Source organism: Ictidomys tridecemlineatus, chromosome 16, assembly GCF_052094955.1.
Source record: "Ictidomys tridecemlineatus isolate mIctTri1 chromosome 16, mIctTri1.hap1, whole genome shotgun sequence".
Taxonomy (NCBI): Eukaryota; Metazoa; Chordata; class Mammalia; order Rodentia; family Sciuridae; genus Ictidomys; species Ictidomys tridecemlineatus.
Genome location: NC_135492.1, coordinates 30,655,908 through 30,670,066, shown reverse-complemented (window position 1 = coordinate 30,670,066; position 14,159 = coordinate 30,655,908). Strand labels below are relative to the sequence as shown.

The window sequence follows — 14,159 nt, the reverse complement described above, 5'->3', positions numbered from 1 at the left end:
AGCCCCCTGGGTTGCATACCACCCCTTCCCCCCAAAAAATAAGAAAAAGCCAAAAACTTTGCCTTTGTGTGTGAGATCAGTCATCTCTTCCTTTAAATGTAATTTTGTTGGGGTCCATCTTCCTCTAAGAAGCCCTGCGATGTAACCACAGAGTTATTATGACAAGGGGTCCCCCATAACCCACCCTAAGAGGAGAATGTCACCACACAGATGTGCATTTCGTACCCCGAACCTACCTAAGTTCCTGGCTGAGCCCAGACTGCCTGGGCTCAGAACCCACGTCATTCCCCAGCTGGAAAAAAGCATCTCTCACAGCCCGTTTTTATAATCACTGTGCAACATCTGTCATTCATGACTCCCAGAAAGTGAAACAGGCAAGGTGTCTCTGTGCCAGCCCTCCAGGCCAGAGTCAAAATTCAAAATCTGGGGTGCCCTTTGTTGCTTTGGCATCAGTTGAGGTGGGGGGAGGGCTGTAGGAGGAACCGCCCGGGGTGAGCCTCATCTGTCCTTTGCAAACTCAGAGAAGTGGGCGCACTAAGACAGGTGCCACGCAGCCCCGGGAAGTTCCATGTAGGCCTCGTCTGAGGCCCAGAGCATTCCCAGCCCTTTCCCAAGGGACATTCATCTGATTTTCTCAGGACCCCCAATATCGACCGGCTGGTGGAGGAGGGCATGAGACTCACTCAGCACCTGGCGCCCCCCCCCGCTCTGCACCCCGAGCAGAGCCACTCCAATCAGGTGGGTGTCTCGGGGACCCTGGACAGCAGCTCCCGGCTGCAGCCTGGACCCCATCGCCACTCTAGCTTGGTAGTGATCCCGCAGATACTGGGAAATTGAAAGCTAATGTCCCATCCTGTCACCTTCCTGCAGTGTGTGCTCCAAACAAGACCTCGTATGCCCTCACCCCTCAGGACCCTCAGCCCCCGTGGGTGTTAAAACCCACGCACAATGCCGGGCATGGTGGCACACGCCTGTTATCCCAGCGGTTGGGAGGCTGAGGCAGGAGGATCACGAGTTCAAAGCCAGCCTCAGCCAAAAGGAGGCCCTAAGAAACTCAGTGAGACCCTGTCTCTAAGTAAAATGCAAAATAGGGCTACAGAGGGGGCTCAGGGGTTAGGTACCCCTGGGTTAATCAAATGGGAGTCACAGATAACCACACACCTTTTTCTGAGGTCTAGATCATCCCTAGCTGACCTGGGACACACAGCACACTGCAGGTTCTGCGGGGATTGTGCTGATACTCAGAGAAAAAAAATTGCTCAGGGAAAAAACACCCAACACAAATATCTGTTCACGTCTGGTACAGGAGAAAGGTTCTTTTCCTTCTGATATTTTCCAAGTACCAGCTCTTGTCTCATAAAATTGCCAGGTAGGTGCCCTTGGTAGGCTGTGCAGAGGGAGCCTTCTGGGACGGGATGACCACTATCATTGGTGGATGAGAAGCAGAAATACGGTGATTGACAGGTGAGATACAATGCTCCATAGATGATGATGGTGATACCATCAATGAAGGAAGATGGATTAATGATGCTCAATTGATAGCAGTCCTGTCAATAGATAATAGAGAAACAGGTGATAGCTAATGATGGGTGATAGAGGTATATAGAGGTGACAGATGCATAATGCATATACAGGTGACAGATAAATGATGTGTGGATAGAAAGGGGATAGATGCAACTTAATGGTACCTGGATGATAGGTAATTATTGATAGATAGATAGATAGATAGATAGATAGATAGATAGATAGATAGATAGATAGATAGACTGGGTTGGTTCTCATGATAGGCAAGGTGTGTCCAACTTATGCAGCTGACATTGAGGCAGATGATGCTCAGTGGTGGGGTCATGCTGTGCACAATAGCACATTCAACAACCTCTCTGATGTGCACCCATTCCCTACCTAGAGCACCACTTCCCCACCTTCCCCAAGTGCTGACAGCCAGATTCTTGCCCACTGTCCCCTGGTGCTCAGAATCCCTTTCCTAAGACCTGTTCCTGGCAAAGGGAACATGAACCTTGCTCTGCTGTGGGATCCGCAGGAATGGACAACAATGAGTACCTGGTCCTCTACTGGAATGCAGGCTCAGGCGGGCTTCCTGCCAATGAAACCACTTTTGCAAAAATCCCAAAGGAACAAGGCTATGCCACCAGCCTCATATTTGAACACCTGATTCCCCTCCCATTTAAATGTAAAGGGACCAATTTCCTCTGGAGAAAAAAAAAAAATCTTTCATCCTTCTCTGCCTCCTGAGTTGGTATCTGGCTCCACTCCGGCCCTCTCGGATGGTTTTCAGTTCAGAAGTTCTCCTCATTGCAGAGGTTTGGGGTTCTTTGATTTATATTTTGCCTTCTTTCCTTTTATGAACCTGTCTATCTTCTTCAGCCCCATGGAATCAGAAAGCTCTTTAGAGCCTGGCTCCACCACTTGTAATTCCAGTAGCTTGGGAGGCTGAGGCAGGAGGACCACAAGTTAGAGGCCCACCTCAGCAGTTTAGCGAGGCCCCAAGTAACTCAGCGAGACTCTGTCCCTAAATAAAACAAAAAAGGGTTGGGGATGAGGCTCGGGGGTCGAGTGGCCCTGAGTTCAATCCCTGGTACCCAAAACCAAAAGCAAGTCTTGGTTGAGGTCACTCATAGCCTCTGCTGATTCAGGATCTGCTCTTTTGAGGTTTTCTTTCCCCTTACTGCATCCAAATGGCCTCGAGGTTTTTTGTCCCAGGCAAAAGCGTGCGCTCTTTGTGTGGCTGACCACCCACCCCCACTCGCAGGAAAGTGGCACCAGGGCGTGAACTGCGAGTCCCGCGGTGACCACTGCCACCACCCGCTGAACCATAGCTTCCACTACTTATATGGACTGCCCTTCACCCTGATTAACAACTGCGACCCTGACAGGCCCCCAGAGCTGGGGGTCACAGTGGCTGCCCGGTTCAGCCGCTACACCGAATCCTGGCTCTGGGCGTCCTGATACACATGGCTGCCAAACTCAGTGGCCTCCTCTTGGATCCCTGGACCGCAGTTGGGCGCACAGCCAGCCTCGTCTTCACAATGTGGTTCTCCAGCTGTGGGTTCCTGCGACTCTGGAAAACTGTGTGCTCATGAGGAACCACCAGGTCACCGAGCAGCCCATGGATGTGGGGAGCACCACCAGACGGATGCTGCAGGAAGCCACGGCCTACATTCAAAGGTGGGGACCCTCACGATCCGGGGTGGGGGGCAGTTTCTGAGCCATGAGCTACCCTGGGGTCCCATAGCAGCAGGAGCATTGAAAAGGTCCAAACTCATACTTCATTCACAAATGAAAGGAAGCTATCCTTCTTCATAGCTACATAGTATTCCACAGTGTATATGCTGAAGGATTTCTTTATGGAGTCACTTTGCCCATGTCTGTCATCCTAGCAGCTGGGGAGGCTGAGGCAGGAGGATGGCAAGTAGGAGGCTAGCCTCAGCAACTGAGAGAGGCCATAAGAGACTCAGTGAGACTCTCTCTGTATAAAATATCAAAAGGACTGGGGAAGGGACTCAGTGGTGAAGCACCCCTGGGTTCCATCTCTGGTGCTAAAAAAAAAAAAGAAAAGAAAAGAAAAAGGAAAGGTCCAACCTCTTTGTATGAATTGGTTTCCACACTTGGATCTCTGCGTTGAGTTACCGGGTTGCACTGGAAAGTATCCAAGTAGTTGTCGTGCATCAGGGACTCTTTCCAAGGCCGAGGGAATGCCTGAAACCCCAGAGAGTACCCAACCATTCATATATAAGTAATAAATAAATATTCATACACATAGTATAATATATAACTATTTCCCTATGCGTACATACCTATGAAGATATTTAATTTATAAATTAGGGAAAGTCAGAAATTAGCAGCACCTAATAATAAAATAATAATGATGGCAATGTTCTGAAACACAGGGTGGGTGGGTGGGGTGTCCCATCGCTCCCTCTCAAAATATCTTCCTGTAGTATACTGACCATGGATATTGTTTTACTCAGACAAAATTGCCACTGTGACCAAAGGTCCCAAGAAGAACATTTGGAGGAGGAAGAGTTTATTTGGGGCTCATGGTTTCCAAGGTTCAGTCCATGGTTGGCCAACTGACTCCATGGTTCTGGCCCAAGGGGAGCAGAACAAAATGGCAGAAGGCCCTGGAGGAGGAGAGCAGCTCAGGACAGGGCACCAGGAAGCAGAGAGAGCTCTGCTCACCAGGGACAGGATAGAGACCCCAAAGGCACAGCCCAGGGATTCCCTCCTCCAGCCACACCCCACGTGCTACAGTCACCACCCAGTGAGTTCATCCAAGTGGATTAATCCACTTCTAGGTCACACCTCTCATAATCTAATCATTTTACCTGTGAACTTTCTTGCATGGTCTCACTCATGAGTTTTTGAGGGGACCCCTCACAGTGAAATCCCAGCAGGTGAACCCAGGTCACGAACGCAGCACATTCAAGGTCCACTGTGGACACCATCATCTCCTGTCCATAATTCCAGTGGTTTTCTAATTTCACAAACAAGGACAGGCCCTTTCTCCTCTTTGTGTCCCGGCTGCACGTCCACACTCCTCTGGTGACCTTGAAAGCCTTCCTCAGGAGAAGCTGCCATGGTTTATACAGAGACAACGTGGAGGGGATGGAGTGGTTTGTAGGTAAGTCAAGATCAAGAACGGGGGAGAGTACACCTCACTCGTGTCACTTGTTTGTTCACTTCTTCCCAGTGATAGTCTAATTTTGCACAAAACCAATCATTTCGTTAGCAGTTAGTTTTGTGAGAAGCTGTCATTCAGCGTCACCCTTAGTTGTTACAGGAAGCAGAGAGAAAACGTTAGCTTTCAGCATCGTGGAGGAAAAGGGCTCTGCTTTCAGGGCTTGGGGACACGCTAGAGAGAAGCAAGAACTTGTAGACTCTTCCATCTGCGAGGGTTTCCTGGAGACATGGAAACCCTCGCAGGTCAGGTGACATGTCCTTGCACGAATATCCTGACATCTGAACTACGTGAGAGGCACATGTCCCCAAGGAGGACAGCAGCTCACATCCCTCGTGAATTGGCCTCTGTGCCTTCAGGGGTAGGAAGGACCGCTGGTCTCCACGGTGCAGGGAGATACTGCTGGGTTTGCAGGTGTCCCGTGCTCTTCTGATCATGGCCATCATAAACTTTGCTGCTATTGGTTGTGGTTCCTTCCATATGGGCTGGAATCTGTCATGGCTTTTCCCCGCCCCAGCCACCCTCTCACCCTTTTATTAGGGCACTTGACCCCACCGGCACTGCACATCAAAACCATGCCTGCTGACGACGTCCTTGATATTTCTTTGCAAGTCTCTCCTGGTTTTCGAGGTGACGCGGTGCTAAGCAGACCTGGGTACGACAGTCATAGCACCGTGATCACACATGTCCTTGTGGTCTCTGGGCAGGGGGCTCTTTCTCTGACGGTCCAGTACAAGGTGGCTTGTGCATAGAATGGGAAGTGCATGCCCCCAGCTGAGACCCGTGTGGGCGCTCTCTCTGACACCTTCCATCTTCTCCACACTAAAGCCCTCCAAGCCCTTGATTAGAACCATCTGAAGAACTCCACGATCACCTATTAGGACTCCGATCATGGAGGGTTACTGGAGGCCACAGATGAACACCAGCAGCTGGGGAGGTGCAACGGGATCTACAGAGATGAAGGGCTAGCCACGGAGAGGGACAAAGACAGGGAGCCAAAGGAGTCTGCATTGGAGGTTCCAGAGCATAGAGACTATGGAGGAGGGGGGGATGATGATGAAGAGGAGGAGAAAGAGACAGAGGTGGAGGAGGAGATGGAGGAGAAGAAGAAGGAAAAGAAATTGGAGGAGGCAGAAGAGGAGGAAAGTAGATGAAAAAGAAAAGGAGGAGGAGGAGGAGTAGGTGGAGAGATGATGTTGATGATGAGGAGGAAAATGAGAGATGAGGAGGGGGAGAGGGAGGAGAAGGAGGAGGAGAAGGAGGAAAAAAAGGATGGGAAAGAGGAAAAGGATGAGAAAAGGAGGAGGAGAAAGAGGAAGAGAATGTGGAGGAGGAGGTGGTAGGGGAGAGGAGAAGGAGGGGAGAAGGAGGAGGAAGAAGAGGAGGAATAAAAGCAAGAGGAGATGAAGGATGAGGAGATGCAGGAGAGATGAGGAGGAGGAGAAGAGGGAGGAGAAGAAGTAAAAGGAGATGGAAGAGCAGGAAAAGGAGGCTGAGGAGGAGAAGGAGGAGGAGAAGGAGGAATATGAGGAGGAAAAGATGGAGAAGTAGCGGAAGAGAAGGAGGAGAAATAGGAGGAAAAATGGAGTAGGAGGAGGAGATGGAGAAGAGATGATGATGATGATGCAGAGGAGGAGAAAAGAAAAAGAGGAGAAGAGGGAGGAGAAGGAGAATGAAGACAAAGTGACAGAGGAGTCAGAGAAGAAGGAGGAGGTGAAGGAAAAGGAGATAGAGGAGAGAAAATGATGAAAAGGAGGAGTAGGAGAGATGAGGAAGTGGGAAAGGAGAATGAGAAGGAGATGGAGGAGAAGATAGAAGAGGAGGAGGAGAGGGGAGGAGGAGGAAGATGAGAAGGAGAGAGATAAGAAAGAGGAGGAGAAGGAGGAGGAGATGGAGAAAGAGGACAAAAGGGAAAAAGAGGAGGAGGAGAAAGAAGGAGGAGGAGTAAGAGATGAAGAAGAAGGAGAGAAAAGAGATGAGCAGCAGAAGAAGAAGGAGCAGGAGGAAAAGGGAGATGTAGGAGAAGAAGAAAGAGCAGGAGGAGAAGGGGAAGGAGGATGACGAGAAGGAGGAGGAGATGAAGAAAAGATGATAATGAGGAGGAGGAGGAAGAGGGATGAGGAGAAAGTGGAGGATATGGAGGAGATGGAGATGAAAGAGGAGGAGGAGAGATGTTGAGCAAGGGGAGAAAGAAGAGGAGAGATGAGGAGGAGGGAGAGAGAGAAGGAGAAGAAGAAAATGGAGAGGGAGTAGGAGGAGATGGAGAAGGAGGAGGAGGAGGAGATGCAGGAGGAAAAAAGGAAGGGTGGAGGAGGAAGAGGAGAGAAAGGAGATGGAAGAGGAGATGGAGGAGGAGAAAGAGGAGATGGATGAGGGGAGAAGAAGAGAAAGGAGGAGGAAGAAAAGGAGAAGCAGGAGTAGAAAAAGACAGAGAACATGGAGAAAGAGGAAGAGATGGAGGAAAAGGAGGAGGATGAGATAGAGGAGGAGGAAGAGGAGAATAAGGAGTAGAATAAGGAGGAGATGAAGGAGGAGGAGGAGATGGAGAAGGAGGAGGAGGAGAAAAGAAAAAAGGAGAAATTGGAGGAGGAGAAAGAAGAGGAGGAGGAGAAATAGAAGAAAAAAGGAGGAGAAATGATGAGGAGGATGAAAAGGAGAGATGGGCAGGCGGAAAAAGAGAGGGAGAAGAAGGAGGAGATGGAGGATAAGGACAAGGAGGTGGAGGAGAAGGAGAAGGAGTGTGAATGAGAGGAGGAGGAAAAGGAAGGGGAGATGTAGGAGGACGAGAAGGAGGGGAAGGAGTAAGAGTAGGAAGAGGAGTAGAGATGAGGTGGAGGAGGAGAGATGATGAGAAGGAGAATATAAAGGAGTAGGAGGAGGAGATGGAGGGTAGGATGAGGAGGTAATGAGGAGGAGATGGAGGAGGAGAAGGAGATGGAGATGGAGGAGAATAAGAAGGAGATGGAGGAGGGAGAGATGGAAAAGGAGGAGGAGATGGAAGATGAGGAGAGGAGATGAAAGAGGAGGAGAGGAAATGAAAGAGGAGGAGGAAGAGGAGAGAGATGAGCAGAAGAAGGACAAAGAGGAGGAGATGGAGGAGAAGGAGGAGGAGATTCAGGAAAAGATGATGATGTTGAGGAGGAGGAGGAGAAAGAGAAATGAGGAGGAGAAGAGAGAGAAGAAGGAGGAAGAGATAGAGGAGGAGGTGATGGAGGAGGAGCAGGAGAAAAAGGGGAGGAGGAGAAGGAGAAAAGATGAGGAGGAGGAGAAGGAGGGGAGGAGAAGAAGAAATTATGATGATAAGAAGGAGGAGAGATGAGGGGAAGGAGGAGAGATGAGGAGAATAGAAGAGGAGAAGGAGGATAGGAAGGAAAAAGAGAAGGATATGGAGGAGGAGGAGCAGGAGGAAGAGGAGGAGAAGAAGGAGAAGATGATGATGAGGAGGAGATGAAAAAGGAGGAGACTGAAGAAGAGGAGAGGACATGAAGGAGGAGGAGAAAGAGGAGAGAGATGAGGAGGAGGAGGACAAGGAGTAGGAGGAGAAGGAGGAGGAGATGGAGGAGTAGGAGAAGGAGGAGATTTAGAAAAGATGATGATGTTGATAATGAGGAGAAGAATGAGTAATGAAGAGGAGGAGAGAGAAGAAGAAGGAAGAGATGGAGGAGGTGATGAAGGAGGAGGAGAAAAAGGGGGAAGAGGAGAAGGAGAATAGAGGAGAAAGAAGAGGAGAGAAAGGAAAAGAGAAAAAGATGGATGAAAGTAGGAGATGAAGGAGGAGGAGAAGGACTGTGAGGGGGAGGAGAAGGATAAGGAAGAGAAGGAGGAGGAGGAGAAGGAAGAGAAGGAGAAGGAGGAGGAGGAAAAGAAAAAGGAGGAGAAGAAGGAGGGGGAGGAGGAGGTGGAAAAAAGAGGAAGAAAAGGAGGAGATAAAGGAGCAGGAAGAGGAGAGGGAGGAGGAGGCGAAGTGGGAGGAAGAGGGGGAAGAGGAGGAGGAGAAGAAGAGGGAGATGGAGAAAGAGATGGAAGAGAAGGAGGAGGATCAGGAGGAGAAAGAGGATGAGGAAGAGAAGGAGGAGGAGGAGGAGATGGAGGAGAGAAGATGATGTTTATTATGAGGAGCAGGAGGAGAGATGAGAAGGAGGAGAAAGAGAATAGGGAGGAGATGAATGAGGAGGAGATGTGGAGGAGGACGGAAAGTATATGAAGGAGGATGAGGAGGAGAAGGAGTAAGAGAAAAAAAAAGATGGAGGAGGAGGAAAACAAGGAGGAAAAGAGACATAAGGAGGAGGAGGAGAAGGAGGAGGAGGAGGAGGAGATGAAGAAGGAGAAGAGAGATGAGAAGGAGAAAAAGGAAAAGGAGGAGGAGGAGGAGGAGAAGGAACAGGAGGAAGAGGAATAAGAGAAGGAGGCAGAAAAAGGAGATTGACTAGAGATGATATTTTTAAGGAGGAGGATGAGGACAGGGTGAATCAGGAGGAGGAAATGGAGGAGAAGGAGATGAAGGTGGAGAAGGAGGAGAAAGAGCAGAAGGAGGAGGAGATGGAGGAGGAGGAGGGAGGTAAACAAGAGGAAGAGAAAAAGGAGCAGGAGGAGGAGGAATAAGAGGAGGAGGAGATGGAGGAGAAGGAGGACGAGGAGGAGTAGGAGGAGAGAGATGAGTAAAATGAAAAGAAGGAGGATCAGGAAGAGGAGGAGGAGAAGGATGATAGAAATGAGGAGATGGAGGAGAAGGAGGAGGTGAGATGAGCAGGAGGAGAAGAAGAAAGAAAAGGAGGAGGAAGAGATGTAGGATGATGAGGAGGAGGAGATGGAGGAGAGATGATGACGATGAGGAGGAGGGATGAGTCGGTTGAGGAGGAGAGGGAGGTAGAGGAGAAGGGAAAGGAAGAGGAGAAGGAGGAGCGAAAATAAAAGGAGGAGGAGGAGGAGGAGGAGAGATGGAAGAGAAGAGGGAGAAGAAGGAAGACAGAGAAAAAGAAGGAGGAGATAGAAGAGAAGGATGAGAGGAAGAAGGAGGAGAAGAATAGGGAGGAGTAGGAGATTGAGGGGGAGGAGAAGGAAGAGAAGATAATAATGAGGAGAATAATAATAATAATGAGGAGAAAATGGAGGAGATGGAGAAGAGATGATGATGATGATGTGTAGGAGGAGGAGAGATGAAATGGAGTAGAAAGAGGAGAGGGAGAAGAAGCAGAACGAAGAGGAGGCGATAGAGAAGGTGCAAGAGGAGAAAGAGTAGGAGGAGAAGAAGCAACAGGAGGAGATGGAGGAGGAGAAAAAGGAGAAGTACAGGAGATGGAGAAAAAAAGGGAGAAGAAGGCAGAGACAGAGGAGAGATGATGATGAGGAGGAGAAAGGAGAGTTGAAGAGGAACGGGAGGAGAAAAAAGAAGATAGAGGAGGAGGAGAAGGAGGGAGAGGAGAAGAAGGAGGAAAAGGAGAGAGACGAGGAAGTGGAGGAGGAGGAGAGTTAGGAGAAGGAGGAGGAGAAGGCGAAGAAGAATACAGAGGAGGAGGAAGAGATGGATAAGGAGAAGGAGATGGAAGAGGAGGAGGAGAAGGAGCAGGAAGAGGAGGGGGCGATGGAGGAGGAGGATGAAGATGAAGAGGAAGAGATGGAAGAGAGATGATGGTGAGAGACGATGTGATGATAATGAGGAGAAGTTGGAGGTATAAGGAGTAGAAGCAAAGATTAGGAGGAGCAGGAGGATGAGGAAGAGGAGGAGGAAAGAAGAGAAGGAGGAAGATATTGAGGAGGATGACAAGGAGATAGAGGAGGAGGAGGCGGAGGAGGAGGAGATGAAGAAAGAGCAGGATATTGAGGAGAAGGAGGTGGAGTAGGTAGAGAACTAAGAGGAGGAGTACATATGATGAAGATGATGATGAAGGGGAGGAGGAGAATTGAGAAGGAAGAAAAGAGATGATGCTGATAAGGAGGAGGAAGAGAAGAAATGAGCAAAAGGAGTGATTAGGAGGACCAGGAGGAGGAGGAGAGGGAGGAGAAGAAGGAGCAGATGGAGGAGAACAATGAAGAGATAGAGGAGGTGGAGGAGATGGAGGAGGAGAAGGTGGAGGAGGAGGAGTTGGAAGAGGAGGAGAGGAGATGATGAAGGAGGAGAAGGAGGAGGAGAAGAAGCAACAGGAGGAGATGGAGGAGGAGAAAAAGGAGAAGTACAGGAGATGGAGAAAAAAAGGGAGGAGGAGAGAGATGAGCAGGAGGAGTAGAAGATGAAACAGGAGGTGGAGAAGGAAGAGATGGAGGAGTAGAAGTAGTAGAGGGAAGAGACGAAGGAGGAGATAGAAGAGGAGGAGGTGGAGGAGAAAGAGATGGAGGAGGAGGAGAGATGATAATGACGATGATGATGATGATAAGGAGGAGGAGGAGGAGAGATGAGGAACAGTAGGAAAGATGATGATGATGAGGAGGAGAAGAAACAAGAGGAGAGATAAAAGGAGGAGGAGAGAGGAGGAGGAGAAGGAGATGGAGCAGAAGGAAGAGGAGATGGAAGAGGAAGAGGAGATGGAGGAGGAGGAGGAGAGAGATGAGGAGGAGTAGGAGAAGCAGCATAAGTAGGAAGAGAAAACGGAGTAGGCGTGACACTAGGGTGTTGAAGAATGAGGGGAGAAGGAGGGGGAAGAGGAGAGGAAAGAGGAGTAGGATAGGGAGAAGAAGAGGAGGAGATGGAGGAGGAGGAAGAAAAGATGGAGGAGGAGGAGGAATGAGAAGAAGGAAAAGTAGAGAAAGGAAAAGGAGGAGAAGATAGAGGAGGAGGAGAGATGATGATGTTGATGAGGAGGAAGAGAGGAATGCATGAGAAGAAGAAGATGGAGAAGATGGAGGATGAGGAAGAATTGGAAGAGGAGAAGAGGAGATGAAAGCGGAGAAGAGGGAGGGGTAGGAGGAGGAGGAGAGAGAGCAGAAAAAGTAGATGAAGAAGAAGTAGGAGAAGAAGGAGGAGGAGGAGCCGGAGGAGGAGGAGATGCAGGAGGAGGAGAAGATGCCGAAAAAGGAGAAATATGAGATGGAGGATAAGGAGAAGAGGGAGGAAGAGGAGGAGGTTAGGAGGAGAATGAGTAGAAGATTGAGGAGAAGTTGAAGAAGAAGGAGGATATGGAGGAGGAGGAGAGAGAGATTGGGAAAAGAAGGAGAAGAAGCCGGAGAAGAAGGAGGAGGAGATGGAGGAGAGATGATGATGTTGAAGAGGAGAAGGAGGAGGACAAGGAGAACGAGGAGGAAGAGATGGAAAAAAAGGAGGTGGAAAAGGAGAAGTAGGAGGAAAAGGAGGAGGAGAAGGAGAGTGAGGAGAAGGAGTGAAAGAGGTAGGAAGAAAAGGAAGGGGAGGAGGGGGAGGAGAAGGGGAGGAGGAGAGATGATGATGAGGAGGAGAAGGAGAAGGTGGAGGGAGAAGAGACGGAGGAGGAGGAGAGAGAGGAGAAGAGAAGAAGATAAAGGACAAAAAAAGAGGAGATGGAGGAGAAAGAGGAGAAGTAGTGGGAGAAGGAGAGAAGGAAGAGGACGAAGAGGAGAAGGGGGAGGAGGAGAAGGAGGAGGAGGAGGAGGAGGAGATGGAGTAGAGATGATGATGTTGAATATGATGAGGAGAAGAAGAGAAGGAGGAATTGGAGGAGATAGGGAGAAGAAGGAGGAGGGGATGGACAAGGAGGAGGAGGAAGAGGAGAAGAAGGAGAAGGAGGATCAGAAAATGAGGAGGTGGAGGAAGAGGAGAGAGATGATGAGGAGGAGAAGATGGAGGAGGAGAAGGTTGAGGAGGAGGATAACAAGGAAAAGGAAGAGGAGAAGTAGAAGCAGGAGGAGTAGGAGAAGAAGGAGCAGGAGGAGATGGAGGAGTAGGAAGAGGTGAGATATTTGGAGGAGGAGGTGAATGAGCAGCAGGAGGAGGAGATGATGTAGGAGGAGGAGGAGGAGGAGAAGGAGGATCAGGAGATGGAGGAGGTGGAGGAAGAGGAAAGAGATGATAATGATAAGGAGATGGAGGAGGAGAAGTTGAGGAGGAGGATAACAAGGAAAAGGAAGAGGAGAAGTAGGAGCAGGAGGAGTAGGAGGAGAAGGAGCAGGAGGAGATGGAGGAGGAGGAAAGAGATGATAATGATAAGGAGATGGAGGAGGAGAAGTTGAGGAGGAGGATAACAAGGAAAAGGAAGAGGAGAAGTAGAAGCAGGAGGAGTAGGAGGAGAAGGAGCAGGAGGAGATGGAGGAGGAGGAAGAGGTGAGATATTCGGAGGAGGAAGTGAAGGAGCAGCAGGAGAAGGAGATGATGTAGGAGGAGGAGGAGGAGGAGGAGGAGATGGAGGAGGAGAAGGGGGAGATGGAGAAGGAGGAGGAGGAGAAAGGAGGAGGAGGAGAGATGAAGATGATGATGAGGAGAAGAATGAGGAGAGGGCAGAGGGGGAGGAGAAGGAGGAGGAGGAGGCGGAGGTAGAGAAGGAAGAAAAAAAGATGGAGGAGGAGGAGGAGATTGAGGCATATTAGCATGGCATGTTTGTTACAATCAATGAAGCATTACTAAATTTTGTCCATGAGTCACTCAGATTTCCTGAGTTCCACTGGTGTAGGATTCTGCTTAAAGACCATCCACCTCCATGAAGGTAGCATGTCCCCTTTGGCTCTTCATCATGACAGTGCCTAGACTTCCTCATCTTTGATGACCTTGATAGCTTTTAGGAGCACTGGTCAGTTATGCTATAGGATCTCCCTCTACTGGAATTTGTCTAAAGTTTTTCTAATTATCATCCTGGGGTCACTGGTTTCTGGTAGAAGATGACAAAAATTAAAGAGAAATTTGTATCACACCATGGCAAGGGCACATGTCAACATGACCTGTCACTATTGACCTTGACCTTGATCAGCTGGACAAAAAAGGGTTTGTAAATTTTCTCCACTTTAAAGTTACCAGCATCAAATTTTTTTTGGGGGGGGTACTGAAGATTAAACTCAGTGCATTCAACCACTGAGCCCCATTCCCAGGCCTATTTTGTATTTTAAGACAGGACCTCACTGAGTTGCTTAGCACCTCACTTTTGCTTGTAATATCCAAGCCTCATCCTTCCAAGTCAGTGGGATTACAGCAGAGCACCAGCAGGTGTTTTTTTTTTGTTTGTTTGTTTGTTTCTTTCTTTCTTTATTTTTATAATTTTATTTATCTATTTGTTTCTTTTTTGTGCTTAGTGATTTGAACCTTCATGCCAGGAGAGCTCTAAGTCATATTCCCAGCCCCCCAGCAGATATTTGAACTAATATTTTTTTTTCTTCACTCTAGTAAAATTGTCTTCATGTTCATTGAAAAATAAAATAAAATGAAACCAAAAGAAATAGAGCTTCTTCTTTTCTTCCTCCTCCTCCTCCTCCTCTTCCTCCTCCTTTTTTGAGACAATGTCTTGCTGAATTGCTTATGGCCTTACTAAGTTACTGAGACTGGCCTCAACTTTGCTATCCTCCAGCC

The 14,159-nt window shown here is 48.9% G+C and overlaps 1 pseudogene; it reads left to right on the top strand.

Moving 5' to 3' along the window:
- The window catches only part of LOC144371287 (arylsulfatase D-like), a 28,580-nt pseudogene extending 23,129 nt beyond the window's left edge, over positions 1 to 5,451 (top strand).
- The last annotated feature ends 8,708 nt before the right edge of the window (positions 5,452 to 14,159 follow it).